The sequence below is a fragment of the Nicotiana sylvestris genome, chromosome 12 (assembly GCF_000393655.2).
Source record: "Nicotiana sylvestris chromosome 12, ASM39365v2, whole genome shotgun sequence".
NCBI lineage: Eukaryota > Viridiplantae > Streptophyta > Magnoliopsida > Solanales > Solanaceae > Nicotiana > Nicotiana sylvestris.
Genome location: NC_091068.1, coordinates 135,052,149 through 135,070,307, shown reverse-complemented (window position 1 = coordinate 135,070,307; position 18,159 = coordinate 135,052,149). Strand labels below are relative to the sequence as shown.

Genomic DNA, 18,159 nt, shown 5'->3' with positions numbered 1-18,159 from the left:
AGTGTTTGAATTTTTCCAGCACCATTTTCACGTAATGTGACTGAGACCAAGCTATACCTTGAGGAGTCCTCTGGATTTTAATTCCTAGAATTACATCGGCAACTCCTAAGTCTTTCATATCAAACTTACTAGCAAGCATACGTTTAGTAGCTTGAATGTCAGCAATGTCTTTGCTCATTATTAGCATATCATCAACATATAAGCAAACAATGACTATATGATTTGGAACGTTCTTAATGTAAACACATTTATCCCATTCATTAATCTTAAAACCATTTGACAACATTGTTTGGTCAAATTTCGCATGCCATTGCTTGGGTGCTTCCATAAAGGGACTTGACAAGTCTACACACCTTTTTTTCTTTTCCCGGAACCACAAACACTTCAGTTGGTTCATGTAAATTTCTTCCTCAAGATCACCATTTAAGAATGTTGTTTTTACATCCATTTGATGGATTTGAAGACCATACAAGGCGGCTAACGCTATTAGCATCCGAATGAATGTAATTCTTGTTACCGGCGAGTATGTGTCAAAATAGTCAAGACCTTCTCGTTGTCTAAATCCTTTGACAACAAGTCTTGCCTTGTATTTGTCAATAGTACCATCGTCCTTCATTTTCTTCTTGAAAATCCATTTAGAACCCAACGTTTTGTTACCTGGAGGAAGATCAACCAATTCCCAGGTATGGTTGCTCAATATGGATTCTATTTCACTATTGACAGCTTCTTTCCAATATTGTGCTTCTGAGGAAGACATTGCTTCCTTGAAGGTACGAGGCTCATTTTCTAACAGAAAAGTCAGAAAATCTGGACCGAATGAAGTAGATATCCTTTGACGTTTACTTCTTCTTGGATTTTCTTCATTAGGCATACCATCTGTTATTTCCTCCCGAGGTCGTTTTGACTTTTGGCAGGTCACTTCACTTTCCTTTTTATACGGATAAATAGTTTCAAAGAATTCAGCATTATCTGATTCTATTATCGTATTAATGTGAATCTCAGGATTTTCTGATTTATGAACCAGAAAACGATATGCCTTGCTATTGGTTACATATCCAATAAACACACAATCAACCGTTTTTGGACCTATCTTAACCCTTTTAGGTTTAGGAACTTGTACCTTAGCTAAACACCCCCACACTTTGAAGTATTTCAAGCTAGGCTTCCTTCCTTTCCACTTTTCATAAGGAATGGACTGTGTTTTACTATGAGGTACACGGTTGATTATCCGGTTAGCTGTAAGTATAGCTTCCCCCACAAGTTCTGTGGTAAGCCAGAACTTATTAGTAATGCATTCATCATCTCCTTCAACGTTCGATTCTTCCTCTCCGCAATTCCATTAGATTGTGGAGAGTAAGGGGCAGTTGTTTGGTGAATAATACCATTTTCCAAACAAATTTCTTCAAAAGGAGATTCATATTCGCCACCCCTATCACTTCTTATCATTTTGATCTTTTTGTTTAGTTGCGTTTCAACTTTACTTTTGTATTGCTTGAAAGCATCAATTGCCTCATCTTTACTATTAAGTAAATAAACATAGAAGTATCTCGTGCTATCGTCAATAAAAGTAATAAAATACTTTTTCCCACCACGAGATGGTGTTGACTTCATGTCGCAAATATCTGTGTGAATTAAGTCTAAAGGACTTGAATTCCTTTCAATGGACTTATATGGATGCTTAGCATACTTTGATTCCACACATATTTGACATTTGGAATTAATGCAATCAAATTTTGGCAATACTTCTAGATTTATCATCTTCCGCAATGTTTTGAAGTTTACGTGACCTAAACGCGAATGCCATAAAGTGTTTGACTCAAGTAAGTAAGAAGAAACATTCACTTTATTGATAGGAACTGCTATTACATTTAGCTTAAAAAGGCCCTCATTTAGGTAACCTTTTCCTACATATACATCGTTCTTACTTAGTACAACACTATTAGAAACAAAAATACATTTGAATCCATTCTTGACAAGAAGTGAGGTAGACACAAGATTCTTGCGAATTTCTGGAACATGGAGGACTTGGTTTAGAGTCACTATTTTTCCCGACGTCATCTTCAATGAAATCTTGCCAACTCCTTCAATTTTGGTCGTAGATGAATTTCCCATGAAGATTGTCTCGTCGTGTCCTGCGGGGGCATAAGAAGAAAATAACTCCTTGTTAGCACAAACATGGCAGGTGGCTCCAGAATCTATCCACCATTCTTTTGGATTTCCTACCAAGTTGCATTCAGACAACATGGCACATAAGTCCTCCATTTCATCTTCAACCATGTTAGCTTGATTCTTTTTCTTCTTATCATTCTTTGGCGCACGACAATCCACGGCCTTATGCCCAAATTTTCCACAGTTGTGGCAATTACCCTTGAACTTTTTCTTGCTTGGGTAATTCTTTGGTCCAGAAGCCTTCTTCCTCTTCTTATTTTGTGGCGCCTCCTCAACAACGTTTTCCCCCATTATTGTCGAGTTTCCACGTGACTACTTTTCAGCATTTTTGTTGTCTTCTTCTATCCTCAAATGAACAATCAAGTCTTCTAATGTCATCTCCTTTCGATTGTGTTTAAGATAGTTCTTAAAATCCTTCCACAACGGAGGTAACTTCTCAATGAAAGCAGCGACTTGAAAGGCCTCATTTATGACCATACCTTCAATAACAAATTCATAATTAATAATAAGATAAATCTTATTAATAAAATTATTGATTCGGGTCATACCTTCAGCAAGGAGGTCATGCACAATGACTTGTAATTCTTGGACTTGAGTTATGACTGACCTAGTGTCAATCATCTTGAAATCCATAAACCTTGCAGCCACGAACTTCTTAAGTCCGGCATCCTCAGTCTTGTACTTCTTCTCAAGCGCATTCCATAACGCTTTTGAAGTTTCCATGACACTATAGACATTGTACAAGCCATCTTCCAAAAAACTCAATATGTAGTTTTTGCACAAGAAATCAGAATGTTTTCATGCTTCAGTTACAACAAGTCGTTCATCATCCGGAGTATTTTCAGCCATGACCGGAGGATCCTCCTTGATGAAATGTTGCAAACTCAACGTAGTAAGATAGAAGAGCATCTTTATTTGCCAGCGTTTGAAGTCAATACCGGAAAATTTTCTGGGTTTCTGCCGGTGCCATAGCAGGAGTAGAACGGCTTGACGAGGCAGCAGCACCCATAACAGTAGCACCCGTTCCCGCAATACTTCCATTAGTTTGGTTTTCATTCGTCATATTTCTGTAAAGTTGAAAACAATATAGAACTTGTTAAATCAGTGAAGTTTTGCTATCTTCAAACTGAATACCAAACCAAACATACAACACGTAACAATGGTGAAGTTTTTATATACTTCAAACCCGTACGTTTATTATTCCGGCAAAGTTTTTTTTATGTACTTTAAACCGGACAGAAACAATTATAGGAGTAGAAAGCAACAAGGCTTTAGTCTCCAACAGAGTATATAGAAAACAGTTTAATAATCAACACAGAAACATTAGTAATTGTAAATTTCCTTAAGCATGTGAACGTTACTGTGTTAAAACAAAAATTAGAAAACAAAACTGTTAGAAGAATAAAGAAATCTATAAAATAATAAAAAATCAGAAATATTCCGAGTCCACAATTTTCTTGTGCGTCCTTAAGGAATATTAACCCCCTCACACGTTGTCAAGGTAATAGATTAAATCCTCCCAGGATAAAACGGAATAAACCTTCCTGCAACAGTGGCAATACAAACTGCAGGATACCAACGAACTTAAAGAACGAAGCAAAATCACACTTACGAATTTGAGAGAGAGAAACTACGAATTAGGATGCAGTGTATTCAGAAAGAAATAAGTTCTGGAATATTTTTCGTGTGTAGAAAATGGAGCCTTGCCTCAGAATTTATAGGCAATTATCAGAAGAGGTGTCTAGAAAAAGTGCTTTTTCAGAAGAATACGCTGCCTGCTGCGGTTCTACCACGACCGCGACAGAACCGCGGTCAGAGAGGCTCTCTGAATCTCCCACCGCGGCAGAACTGCGGTCAGAGAGGCTCTCTGAATCTCCCTGCCGCGGTTCCACCGCGGTCGCGGTAGAACCGCGGCCAAAGAGACCCTCTGAATCTTCAGCAGGATTTTGGCGTATTTTCAGCAGTGATTTGGCATTTAATTTAAATAATTAAATAAATTTTGTCCAAAAAATAATCTTATCGATCATTTGACAAATCCAAATCCAAGCCGAGCGAGCGACGACGGCGCGAGGGTTCATTCTCTTCAACTCCTTTTAAGAGCTTTAAGAAGTGATTCTATATATAAGCACACAAATGTGGTTGTCCCTCACCAATGAGGGACAAAGTGCAAGACAAAAGTTTACTTCTTCAAATTTTTCATTTTTCCTTCATTTTATTTTCCTCCACTTCCAATTCACACTTCTTCTACTTTAAAGTTCAATGGCTTAAAGTCCAACAATTAGAACTGCTGTTATAATAGACAAAGAAGGAATTTCGAGTTTCAGATTCAAGCCGAAAAAGAATCAGTTTGTTGTTGATGATGTTCTTATTGATTGAAATCCTCTTAGTGGCACCAAATACAACAATCTCATTTGAAGATCCTCTCATACAAAAGGCAAGGGATAGCAACATAGGAAGTACTTTATGTTATGATGCCCCAATATTTTTAATAATGAAATATTGCAGTATGCACTTTGTATTGGAGGCAATGGTTTACATCCTCTATGTACTAATGCCTTTTGGTAATACACAGGTTGGGGTATAGCCTTAACCCCCACCATCATGGTGGATTTTCAACTAATAAAAAAAAATGTAGGAAAATTGATACTGTATAGTTAAAATCGGGCTAAACTAAAAGTAATCTTTACCTATTTGTTTATTCTCCTTTATTGTATGTCGTGTGCAGCTATATCTGTTTGGCCTTTGCCTAACAGTCCCTAGCTATGATGTGGCAGCGCATGATCTCAATAGGCAAGTCGCATGTTACTATTCACGTCATCTTAGATATTGACACTTCTCCTTAGTCCTAAGTAGGCTAAATTTTATCTTTATTTACGGACATAGTATAAAGCACCCTCTTTGTATATCATTGTCCTTTTACAATTTTAAATTTAAGAAAATAATCTTTTTAGACCTTTTATGTATAAAAGACAGATTTCTTATGTATAAAAGTAAATATTTCATGTATAAAAAAAAGAGTTAGGATTATAAACTAAAAACAAGTTTTTAAAGAGCCAAAAAATTAATTGACACGTCGGCTTTTACATAGTTAATTTAATTTTGTTGATTTTAACAGGTTTAGACCTTTTATGTGTAAAAGACAGATTTTTTACGTAAAAAAAGTAAATATTTCATGTATAAAAGAAGAGTTAGGATTATAAACTAAAAACAAGTTTTTAAAGAGCTAAAAAATTAATTGACACATCGGCTTTTACATAGTTAATTTAATTTTGTTGATTTCAACAGGTTAGATTTCATTTCCTGATTAATTTGCCGAAGTGCACATAGTAACTTAGACAACATGAGATGTGCGTCCATTCTCAAGGTTTCCAGAGATTTGTTAACAGTATTTTTGCTATTGTGACGTTAGGGCTTTACTCGTTTCTGTTCTTTAATTTAGATTATCTTATGGCTGAATAAAAATGAGGTGTCACTCTCTTTTTTTCATGTACGTCGAAAAAAAAGTTACCGATAGCAAATCTCTCCCGGCTGAAGATCCTTCAATCTCCAGATGGTGTTCCTCCCAATCTTAAAAATAAAAAAGCTGTCTTGATTAATAGTGGAAGAAATGGGTTGATAGGAACTCAGTAGCTTTTGTCCAGAACTTGTAGATATACTTAAAAATCCACTAAATATTTACAATTATTTGACTTTAAACTCATTTATTATTGTATATTAACTTGAGATCCCCATAAAAATCCATAAACTTTAAATTTTGGATCTTTCTCTAATTGTAATTCTCCCATTAATCATCTTGTGGCACCAGGTTACTTGATATTTCTTAAAAACTCACTAACCATGCGTAGTACAAACATTTATTAAAATTAATTTTTACTGACCTGTTAGTAACACCAATTACAAAGAGTAAAGAAAAGCACGCTTTTTTCTGCTTATGCAAGCGGCCAGCCAAGCCCTTACAAATATAAATTGGAAGGACGAAATTTGGAGATTGTTCCTAGTTAGACAGGCCGATTGTCTCGTCACCATATTTTTATATTTGTAAAGCACGAGATACTGGATTATTACCGATAGAATATATTGTTAGACCTAAATAAGAGAGCACACTTGGAAGGAAACAAAGGTTTGTTTCTGAACTGGAATTAATTTGAAGCTTAGGTGTATTCGAGGTTGTTCTATATTAAGAGCTAGTTGTAAGAATTTAATTCGAGTCACTTATAATTAAAGTCAATTCTTTTTTGTTTGTATATGGGTGCTCGTTTATCCAGTTGACAAAGATAATCCTCAAGGAAATGTGACGGATTTGGTCCCGATTTATTGATTCAGTTCAATTTTTGTCCATGTGCTCTTCAATTCTACACTTTTGACCTTTAATTAGATAAGGTGGGCGCCCTTTAACATTCAGTTGATAGCTTTAACGTGGCGGATTCGTGTTAGGAAGCAATTTTCTTAAAAAATGATTTTTGAACTCAAGAAAAAAAAATATACTGGAGAGAAAAGATTTTAAATTTATTTTGGGTAACTTCAGGTGGGGGTTGGCAGAATTTTGAGCAAAATAATATTCTAAAATATATAGTGAAACTTCAGTAATTTTTTTGTTATAAAAATTAATTTGATTACTTTGCTGCAATTTGACTATAAGTTCGAGATCTTTTATAAAATTAACCCTCTCATAGATAGTTATTCAACTTATTAAATTATTTTTGTAATTAATAAAACACTTAACTTTATTAAGTATTATGAAAATCACTAAACTATTTAGTGGTTAAGCAATAAGGTGGATGAATGAAATTATGGCCACTTTCTGAATAATGGATACGAAGATATTATGATCGATTTTTACAGTTTATAGCCTCTAAAAACAGATGAAAGATCATACATTTTAATATTAATATAATATTCTTGATATTTAAATTCCTACTCCAACAAAAACAAATCAAGCGGTTATTGAAGAAAATATTTTTCAATGTATGAAAAAATATTTTCCTTCAAAAAATACTAGTGGTTGAATGCATTTTATTTTACGACTCTTATTTTATGTAATTTATTTTAATGAACACTTAGATATTGTTGTTGCATGTACAGTAAGACATCTTTATAACAGCATCCCTATATAACAATCATTTACTATAAAAGCAAAGTTTTTTTTTAGAATCGATTTTTTAATTTATATTTTACCTCTTTATAACAGCTTTTTACCTATAACAACAACAACCATATTTATAGCAGAACGCTCTTTATAAAATTTTCCCTCTATAACAGCCATATAGAATTTTAAAGATTACTAATAATAATTCTAGAAATATGCACCCAATCTTTTCCATTAAATAAAGTTTCTATCTTGCATAAGACATAAGATTTGAAGATTTGCACATGATATATTTTTCATTAGATACTATTTTTACTAAAAATTTGGATACGAATCTTCGTCAATCCAAAGAATTATATCAGTAGTAAAGAATGAAATCTACAAAACAGCTACAATTACAATGTTTTTCCATCTATCTTGAAAGAATTTATTTTTCTAGTAGCTTTAAAATGTATGCCTTTGAGTTTTAATCTTTGTACGTTTTTAGTTATTAGCTTTCTTCTATACTTACCTAGTGAAATATGCATATCTTCTAAGATTTTAAATGTGAATAATTTTCTTATCTTTTATATGTAACACTAAAAAAGAAAAATAATTAATTTTTGGATAAGTTTTATTTATAATGGTCAAAAAATAATAGTCATTTATCATAAAAGTCTAAGAATATCGAAATAAACGAAGGTTTAAATGTACTGCTCAAAAGCTAACGAAAAAAGATTTCTTTAAATAAAATACTCTTTTATTTAAAAAATATATAGTCCATTTCTCTTGAACAATCTCCTCCATAGAAATTTAAAATATCGTGGCTCTCTGTACCTTAGTTGACAGCTTGTGTGTTCACTAATACTTCTCATTTCACTTTACAATTCTCTTTCTTCTTCTCTTTAATGTCCTTCTCCTTGACTCCAATTAGTTCTAAGCTTTGGTTTCAACGAGTGTGTGTCAATGGCGGAAGCTATACAATACTTTGAATTGAATACCGGAACTAAAATTCCGTCAATTGGTTTGGGCACGTGGCAGTCCGATCCTGGTGTCGTCGGCCAAGCCATTGAGACTGCTATCAAGGTCCTCTGTTCCATTGCGATTACCTGCAATTATCTTTTAAATGACTTGATTGTTTAAATATTTTTAATATCGTCAATGCATAGAATATAAATTCATTTATTAAAGTATTTAAGTTATATATACATAATTTTTACACTAGCATAGACTTAAATTATTTTACTAAATTGTTTTAATATATACTACTAATTAAATGTCGTTAACAAGGAGGGGAGCCTTGTTGTAACTGGTAAAGTTGTTGTCATGTGATCAGGAGGTCACTGATTCGAGCCATAGAAACAGTCTCTTGCAGTGGTCCGGTCCTTCCCCGGACCTTCGCATAGCGGGAGCTTAGTGCACCGGGTTACCCTTTTTAACTGTCGTTAACTAATAAAATCACATGATTCACATGTCAAATTTTCTTTCTCACATAATTATATTACTATTAGAATTTGGCATAACATTTCCAATGCCGAAAAAGTTGGAGTACTACAATTGTTACACTATTTTGCTACTAATATATGCTTTTATGGATCAATTTTAGAAAGTCACCCACTTTGAAGTGTCACATGCAATTAAGCGATCCCATATCTATAATCGTGAATTATATGCTATTTGGGTAGCAAAGGGATGATTGTTTAGTGTAAGAAATTAGAGCTATGTCATTTTTGGTATTCGGCACAGTTTCTGAGTTAATTATTCATTTGTCGTTTACGCTGCAAGTTGGATACTGTCATATTGATTGTGCTCAAGCTTATGGCAATGAAAAGGAGGTAATTTGAGTTAACAATAGAGCAAATATAGGCTTTTCATAGATAAATATATCTAGCATACTCATGTTATTACAAATGGCCTTGTTAATCTATCACTTGCCTAGATACAATATAGGGTGTTATGTTGAAATGTCTGTTTTTGCCGAAGCGTTTCTAAGTTATTACTTCCCTTTCATATGTCTTGTACATGTTCCTCAAATGCTGGTGCAGAGTGAAAAGCTTTATGCATTTTATCTTGGATCTCAGATATCAGTACAAAATCCATAATGTGTTTAGAGGAGTGAATTTTATTAAGAACATGCACTCTTTTGCAAGCCGTGTCTAGTATTTGTGTCTCCTGTCAAAGTTGGAATTGTTGCGGAAGCCAAATGTATATAATGTGAATAAGTCACAACTACTATACCAAAAATTATGACAACCACCAAATAATAAATAAGACAATAAAGCAACAATAAAAGGAACACCAGAATTTACGATGTTCGGCTAATTTTGCCTACTCCTCGGACACAACCAATATTTTATTCCACTCCAAAATACAAGTGAAATAATACTAAAGAGAGAAGATACAAATGCCTTAAGAAGATAAGAAGGCAAATGAGAGGTGTGTTTAAATCCTAAACATTAAGCCTTCTTTTATAGGGGGAAAATCCCCCCAACTCTTCTTTTCCCACCGATGTGGGACAAAAACATTTCTGCCAAACTTAACAAATCTCCACCTTGGCAAAATTCCACATCTTCAATTTTCTCTCAATAACAAATTTTGATTGTGTCTTCATCTTCAATCTTCAGTTTTCAACAATGTTGATCAAATCCAAACAATGTTGAAACTTGACCGCAGTCACCACCTTTGTCAGCATATCAGCAGGATTCTCCGTAGTATGAATTTTCTTCACCGTGACTCCACCTTCTTCTATGATTTCTCGTACGAAATGATACCGAACATCAATGTGCTTCGTCCTTGCATGATAAACTTGGTTCTTCGCTAATTGAATAGCACTTTGACTATCACAAAAAATTGTGATACCTTTTTGTTCAACACCAAGCTCCTTTAGCAATCCTTGAAGCCAAATTGCCTCTTTCACAGCCTCTGTAATAGCCATGTACTCTGCCTCTGTTGTAGACAAAGCAACTGTTGACTGCAAAGTAGACTTCCAACTAACTGGTGCCTTTGCAAAAGTAAACACATAACCAGTAGTTGATCTTCGTTTGTCCAGATCACCCGCAAAATCTGAGTCACAATATCCAACTACAGACTGATTGTCTTCCTGCTCAAAAACTAACCCGACATCTACAGTATTATGAATATACCGTAGAATCCACTTCACAGCTTGCCAATGCTCCTTCCCTGGATTGTGCATATATCTGCTAATAACTCCAACAGCTTGTGAAATGTCAGGCCTTGTGCAAACCATTGCATACATCAAGCTACCAACAACATTTGCGTATGGTACCTTTGACATATACTCTCGTTCAGCTTCATCCATTGGCGACATAGTAGTACTTAGCTTAAAATGGGAAGCAAGTGGAGTATTAACTGGCTTAGTCTTGTCATCTATGCCAAAACGTTGAAGTACTCTCTTCAAATATTCCTTTTGAGATAAACAGAGTTTCTTTGAACGTCTATCTTTAATTATCTCCATGCCAAGAATTTTCTTTGCCTCACCCAAATCCTTCATCTCGAACTCCTTCTTCAGTTGAATCTTCAACTTATCAATTTCTTCTGAATTCTTGGAAGCTATCAACATATCATCAACATATAGGAGAAGATATACAAAGGAACCATCTTTAAGCTTGTGCAAATACACACAATGATCGTATTTGCTTCTCTTGTACCCTTGCCGCAACATAAACTCGTCAAATCGCTTGTACCATTGTCTAGAAGATTGTTTCAATCTGTACAACGATTTTTCAAGTTTGCACACCATATTTTCTTTTCCAGCAACTTTGAATCCTTCTGGCTGAGTCATGTAGATTTCCTCCTCCAAGTTTCCATGTAAAAACACAGTTTTTACATCCATCTGAACTAGTTCCAAATCCAATTGTGCTACCAAAGCCAACATAATTCTAATGGAGGAATGTTTTACAACTGGAGAAAATACTTCATTGTAATCAATTCCCTCCTTTTGAGCATATCCTTTGGCCACCAATCTTGCTTTGTAGCGAACATCTACTTGGTTAGGAAATCCTTCCTTCTTTGCAAATACCCATTTGCACCCAATTGCTTTCTTTCCCTTCGGGAGATTGGCCAATCTCCATGTATGATTCTGATGAAGGGACTGTATTTCATCATTCATGGCAATCCTCCACTTATCTTCTTCTGAACTTTGGACTGCGTCTTTATAAGTGGTAGGAACATCATCAGCTACAATTGAGGTTGCACAAGCAACTGTCTCTATGAGACGAACAGGTTTCGTTATTGTTCTTTTTGGCCTGCTGGTTGCTATTGATTCAAGTTGTTGTTGAGGTTCCTGAGTTGGAATCTCCTCTACTGGCTCTCCTTCCAGAGGGTAATCTTCATTTGTTTCCTCCTCTGCTTCTTGTGTAGGAAAAATAAATTTTCCCTCAAACTCCACCTGCTTAGAAGCACCTTCATTTTGTTTGGTATCTTCTGTTACCTTATTTACCATAGCAGATTCATCAAAGGTAACATCCCTGCTGAATATTACTTTCTTTGTCATAGGACACCATAAGCGATATCCTTTGACTCCAGAAGTAATTCCCATAAAAATAGCCTTCTTTGCCCTTGGATCCAATTTTGACTCTGTCACATGATAATATGCAGTTGAGCCAAACACGTGCAAAGAGTTATAATCTACAGCAGGTTTTCCGTACCATTTTTCAAATGGTGTTTTGCCATCAATAGCAGCAGATGGTAGACGATTAATGAGGTGGCATGCATATGTAATTGCCTCAGCCCAAAATTCTTTGCCCAAGCCAGCATTGGACAACATACACCGTACCTTCTCCAGCAAGGTCCGGTTCATACGTTCTGCCACTCCATTCTGTTGTGGTGTATGTCTAACAGTGAAGTGTCGGACGATGCCATCATTTTCACAGACCTTATTGAAATGATCATTTTTGTATTCACCTCCATTGTCTGTGCGAATACACTTGATCCTCCTGCCTGTTTGATTCTCCACCATCGTCTTCCATTTGAGAAAAATTCCCAGCACTTCATCTTTGTTTTTCATTGTATACACCCACACTCTTCGAGAAAAATCATCAACAAAGGTTACAAAATAGTGCTTCCCACCCAATGAAGGTGTTTTGGAAGGACCCCAAACATCAGAGTGTACATAATCCAAAATGCCTTTAGTATTATGGATCGCTGTACCAAATTTAACCCTTGTCTGTTTCCCTTTAACACAATGCTCACAAAACTCCAAGTTGCAAGCCTTTACTCCTTTTAACAATCCTTGATCTGATAGAGTTTTCAAGGATTTTCCTCCAGCATGTCCCAAGCGCATGTGCCATAGCTTGGTTGCTTCTGCCTCTTTGTCGTCACTGGATGTCACTGTCGCTGTCCCAATAACTGTACTGCCACGATAGCGGTACATATTATTATTCTTCCGATTAGCCTTCATTACCACTAGTGCACCGGAGCATACTCTCATCACTCCATTTTCTGCAATGATTTTGAACCCTTTTGATTCTAGGGCTCCCACAGAGATGAGATTCTTCTTCAAATCCGGTACATATCGAACATCTATCAATGTTCTGATCATTCCATCATGGTTCCTTAATCGTATTGAACCAATGCCATATGAGGTAAGAGGGCTGTTATCCGCTGTGTGGATGACTCCATATTCTCCTTCTTGAAATTCCACGAACCAGTCCCTGTTGGGACACATATGATAGCTACAAGCCGAGTCCATCAACCATATGTCTGATGATGTTGATGACTCTGTTGTAACTAATGAGAAGTCTGAATCATCACAATCAGCTACATTTGAATCCATAATGGCCTTTCCATTGTTATGTTTGGCCTTATTCTTCAACTTCGGACAGTCTTTCTTCCAGTGCCCTTTTTCTCGACAAAAGGCACATTCATCTTTGCTGGGTCTGGATCTTGACTTGGATCTTCCCTTCTTTGTCCTCGTTTGATTTTGAGGACGACCCCTCACAAATAGTGCTTCTCCTTCTCCGCCCTTCTGTTTTTCTCGCTTTCTTTGTTCATAGCTGTACAAAGCCGAACAAACTTCTCTGAGAGAAACTTCGTCATTTCCATGGAGTAGAGTAGTTTCAAGGTGCTCGTACTCATCAGGAAGTGACGCCAACAACATCAAGGCCAAGTCACCATCATCATAAGTTGTATCCATATTTTGCAAATCTGTGACCAACTTATTGAAACTGGTGATATGTTCATTCATCGTGGTACCAGGAACATAGGTGAAGTGAAACAGTCTCTTCTTCATGTACAATTTATTTTGACTGTTTTTCTTCAAAAATTTATCCTCCAGTGCTTTCCATAATTTACTTGCAGAAGTTTCCTTTGTGTATGGATATTTCTGCTCTCTAGCAAGGTAGGATCGAATGGTACCGCAAGCAACACGGTTGATAATTCTCCAATCTTCTTCTCCAATAACATCTGGTCTTTTTTCTTCAATGGCAAGATCTAGCCCTTGTTGAAAAAGGACATCTAGAACCTCGCCTTGCCACATCCCAAAATGTCCTGATCCGTCAAAAATTTCTACCGCAAATTTCGCATTTGACACAATTCTTGTCATAAGCAAAGATGCCAACGATGACGTATTATTGACACTTGATGTAGATTCTTCTTGTTTGTTGTCTCCCATTTTGACACAAATATTATTTAATAGCTGACGACACAAATCAAGGTTATTTCATTTCTGGTGTGGAAGATTAGACTAAGTTGCAACCACAGAGCATACTAAGACAGAACCTTGACACAGTTACCAAGATAAATCTTTTATGATGTGGAAGATCAGACTATGCTGCAACCACAGAGCATACTTAGACAGTACATTGGCTCTGATACCGATTGTTGCGGAAGCCAAATGTATATAGTGTGAATAAGTCACAACTACTATACCAAAAATTATGACAGCCACCAAATAATAAATAAGCGAATAAAGCAACAATAAAAGGAACACCAGAATTTACGAGGTTCGGCTAATTTTGCATACTCCTCGGACACAATCAATATTTTATTTCACTCCAAAATACAAGTGAAATAATACTAAAAGAGAAGATACAAATACCCTAAGAAGATAAGAAGGCAAATGAGAGGTGTGTTTAAATCCTAAACATTAAGCCTTCTTTTATAGTGGGAAAATCCCCCCAACTCTTCTTTTCCCACCGATGTGGGACAAAAATATTTGCCAAACTTAACAGGAATAACATCTTAATGTTAGAAGCTTTGAACTTCTTTTTGTACAATGTTTATGGTTTTCGCTCGAGATTAATCTTGCAAACCATTTGCCGGACTAATAATTTATTACTCTCTGTTTAAACTATGATTTATTCCTATTGAATGTAAGATGTGATCAATATTTGTGTTCCTCTTTTCTACAGTAATCTAGAACTGAAAGTACTACCTCTGCTTACTTTTTTATTTTTATTTAGATTGGTGAAGTTCTGAAGAGACTGTTCAAAGATGGTGTTGTCAAGAGGGAAGATCTCTTTATTACATCCAAACTCTGGTAATCAAGATTCAAACGAATTAATAAATGACGCCTTTTTCTTCTTTTGTCACCCTTAATATAACAGTCAGATTTCTATCCTTTTGGAAGTTGACTTATTCAATGTTTGTGATATCATCAATTATTTAGCATCGCTCTTTCATTTAGTATTGTTGAGCTCTCACTCACGTACTCTCTCTCTCTATCTCTTTTGTTTTATGGGACGTAATGGTGCTTTTGAATATTTTGATAATGGAATAAATACTCTAAGCTGCCTTTAACAACGAGATGTTTTAATTCACTGATACACTCTTTTCTTCATTTATATGCAAAAGAATCTTCTTTGTTTCTGAGTTTTACAAGAACAAAGACGTGTCCTAGTTGATTCAGATGACATGCATTGAAGCAATTTCAATGTTGGTGAACTCTGGTTCTTTTCCATTAACTTTTGTTCCTTGTTTTTAAAGATATGAACAGATTGTGATGTATCAACTTGTGTAGGTGTACTGATCATGCACCTGAAGATGTACCGGTGGCGTTCAAAAAGACTCTAGATGATTTGCAACTTGACTACATTGATCTGTACCTTGTGAGTACTGCTTAACGGAAGCTTTTCATATGCTACTGTTTGTGATTCTTTCAGTTTTGATTTACTATCTTTTAGAAATATCTGCTGCTATATTGTGCTTTGACTCGAATTCTGAGTACTTACATTTTCGGTTTTCCTTTTTGGTTTTATCTTTTTTGGAAGATTCACTGGCCTGTCCGGATGAAGAATACTGCCGATGCCTTTAAACCTGAAAATCTAATTCCAGCAGATATACCTAGCACATGGCAAGCAATGGAGAAACTTTATGATTCTACGAAGGCTAGAGCTATCGGGATTAGCAATTTCTCTACTAAAAACTAGGAGATCTTTTGGAAATAGCTCGTATTCCTCCTGCTGTTAACCAAGTGGAGTGCCACCCTACATGTCAGCGAACAAAATTGCAGGAATTATGCAAATCCAGGGGAGTGCATCTCTCTGTAAGCTCACTAACAAAAAGCAGTTTTCAGATTTGTTGCATATATTTTCTGCCTGCTTTGAATTGGTTGATCTATTACTGTTAATCAGTTTCATGAGTAGACTGCGGACTATTACATTCATTTATTTAAGTCTTTTCATTTGTTTATTTCTTTCAGGGTTATTCACCGCTCGGTTCTCCCGGTTTTGTATTCCTTAAGGGTGATGAGGTTCTGAAGCAGCCTGTTGTACTCTCAGTTGCTGAGAAATTGGGAAAGACTCCGGCTCAGATTTGTCTTCGCTGGGGTGTGCAGATGGGGCATAGTGTACTTCCTAAAAGCACAAATGAATCCAGGATCAAAGAGAATTTCGATATTTTTGACTGGTCCATACCCGATGACTTGTTCTCCAAGTTCTCCGAAATTCAGCAGGCAAGTTGTTTATGTTTTCCTTCTTATTCAATACCTTTTGTACTTTATTTTGGTTTCTCACCCGATATCTGGTACCTGCATTGGGGCCCGATTAAATCCGAATTCGTGCCAGGAAGTCCTATATTTTTTTTTTTTGGGGGGGAGGGGGGGTAAAGCCCTCCCCAACGAAGGCAACCATATTCTAGTTAAGGATGAAGTACTTACCACTCCACCACGACCCTTGTTCATACCTTTTGTACTTTCAAGTCATTTCATATGATTAAGGTTGCAATTATATATCAGTAGTTACTTTTTACCAGATTTAAATGTGAAAATGCATTAGGACCAAAAAATATTATATCTTCTCAGGAGATAGCATTAATCCCTTTTCCATGGAAGGAAAAAGAAAAGAAGTAAACAAATTGATAAAAATACTTCAGCCTGCGTTTTGTGGTTGTTAGACTTTAGAAGAACTCAGTATTTTGATATTTGAAAGGGAGCCTTGGTCACAGGTTCGAGCCATGAAAACAGCGCCTTGCAGAAATGCAGAGTAAGGCTGCGTACTATAGATCCTTGTGGTCCGGCCCTTCCTTGAAAACTCATGGGTCATGGCTATATGACTGAACCAGATAGTAGTTTAATTGGCTAGTTACACAACCTTCCCACTCCCCCACCAAATAGATAACAGAAAAAGTTTTGTTACTGTGGCAAGACTTTTTGATATCCATGAATAGTCGATTAGGCTAAGAAACGTAGGATGGGAGTGATCTCTGAAAGAGTGATTTTGTTTTGTCAATGTAGCTTTTCGAGTTATCAATCTAAACTATCTTCTATAAGGAGCTTGAATCGTTAGTTTACTAAGTTTTATTACCATTTACCATTGTCTCACCACTGCCCCTAATTCTTTTATAATATCGTTGCAGACTCATTGAATTAAACTTTGATGGTTGAAGATTTTCTCTATAAATGCATTTACCAGATATATTCATCAAGAACTTTTCTGGATATATTTTAATTGGATTCTTGGCATTATTTTTGCATTGTGCAGGCAAGCCTGTTTAGAGCCACTCCATTTGCCAAAGTTCTTGAAGAGATATTGGATGGTGACTTCTAGAGTTACAGTCAGGGGCGGAGCTAGAGTGCCGAGAGCGGGTTCGGCCGAACCCAGTAGCTATAATTCAAACCTTGTTTTTGTCTCATTAAAAATCCATTGAATATGTATAAATTATTTATTTACAACTCAATAACTTAAAACGATTAGAATCCCCAACCCTCTGGTTACAGCAGATAATATTTTTCATGTCCCTTTGGGGATATCCGATAAAAAGGAAACATTTCCATAATTTGATTTGCTGTGGACATGCTCTGTGATTGGGCGTCATCCTTTCAAATTGTGGGTTTTTGTGATGCCGATTGGGCGTCTTGCTCAGATACTCGTCGATTAGTGAGTGGATTCTTCTTAAGCATGGGCAATTGCCCTATCTCTTGGAAATCGAAGAAACAACAAGTCGTCTCTCTCTTCGGCGGAAGCTGAATATCGCTCTATCCTGCGTCTAGTAGCAGAACTTTCGTGGGTTGTGCGTCTCCTCTCCGATCTGTCCGTTTCTCCCTCGCTTTCGATTTCTGTTTGTTGTGACAATCAAACAGCAATTCACATAGCGCGAAACCCGGTTTTTTACGAACGAACGAAACACATCGAAATTGATTATCATTTCATCCGTGAAAAATTGCTTGATGACTTATTTCCTTGTCATTTGTTCCATCCTCTTCTCAAATAGCAGACATTTTTACAAAAGGATTAGCAGGGCCTCTTCATCGCAGCTTTTTAGGCAAGTTAGGAGTCCGATGTTCGGACTCCAACTAGCTACGTTTGATTTTATCGCTGATGGTCTACAGTGTTGAAGAGATTTCAGATATATTAAAGGTTGGGTTGATTAAATGATGGACTTGCTTAATATCTGCGTCCGGAACCAAAATGTGGTTCTTTTGGACAAATAGCACCTTAATAGGTGTTAAAAAAAAGATGATATTTTTA

At 36.1% G+C, this 18,159-nt stretch overlaps 1 pseudogene; it reads left to right on the top strand.

Annotated features, from left to right (window-relative positions):
* The first annotated feature begins 8,109 nt into the window (after positions 1–8,109).
* Positions 8,110–17,394, top strand: LOC104243360 (NADPH-dependent aldo-keto reductase, chloroplastic-like; annotated as a pseudogene).
* Positions 17,395–18,159: the final 765 nt, after the last annotated feature.